The 812-nt window shown below is 31.2% G+C and overlaps 1 non-coding gene across 1 annotated transcript; it reads right to left on the bottom strand.

The window, feature by feature from the left end:
* Positions 1 to 282: 282 nt before the first annotated feature.
* Positions 283 to 389, bottom strand: LOC113455536. The gene has a single exon (XR_003376611.1). It is a non-coding gene; the product is annotated as a U6 spliceosomal RNA (small nuclear RNA).
* Positions 390 to 812: the final 423 nt, after the last annotated feature.

Here is an 812-nt window from a genome sequence, read left to right as displayed (position 1 = left end):
AGCTTTTTTCTTATTTTCATTTGTTTGGATTTTTTTTTCCAATCCTTTACTCTGAGGCAATGTCTGTCTTTGAGATTGAGGTGTGTTTTTTGTATGCAGCAGAAGGATGGATCCTGTTTTTGTATCCAATCTGTTAGCATGTGTCTCTTTATAGGTCAGTTGAGTCTATTTATATTAAGGGATATTAATAACCAGTGATTGCTAGTTCTTGTTAAGTTTTCGTTGCTGGTGATGTTATTTTGTATGTTTTTCCCTTTTTGAGTTTTGTTGTTGTGAGATCATAAAAATATGGAACACTTCATAGATTTGCATGTCATCCTTGAGTAGGGGCCATGCTTATCTTATCTGTATTGCTCCAATTTTAGTATATGTGCTGTCAAAGCATGCACCAATGTTTGAGTTTTTATTTAGTCCCCTAATTTTTCTTCCTAAATGTTATTCCTCATGAAGTAGGAAATGGAGTTATTGCATAGTAAAAATAATCTGAGATGATACCATTTTAATCAAGTGACTATATTTAAAAATATCTCATACTGATGAATCAACATTATGCATCACTTTATTCTTATAATATTTCAATCAAAACTGAATAATGAGTACAATCAGGAAACCATAGAAAAACTCATAATGAAGAACATTGCCGAAATATCTTGCTCTATAAAAGTATTTGTTAAAAATTATGTAGATAAAAATCAGAGAAGACCTAAAACTACTGTGAATTTGATATACCTGGAATAACATATCACAATAGTGTGGTCTCTGGTTCTGGATTAGATACTTTCACTAAAAGATGTTATTGAGACAAGTGGTGA

The sequence above is a fragment of the Microtus ochrogaster genome, unplaced genomic scaffold (genome assembly GCF_000317375.1).
Source record: "Microtus ochrogaster isolate Prairie Vole_2 unplaced genomic scaffold, MicOch1.0 UNK59, whole genome shotgun sequence".
In the NCBI taxonomy this organism is placed as follows: Eukaryota; Metazoa; Chordata; class Mammalia; order Rodentia; family Cricetidae; genus Microtus; species Microtus ochrogaster.
Note: the sequence above shows the minus strand (reverse complement) of the source record. Positions and strands in the feature narration are given on the sequence as shown.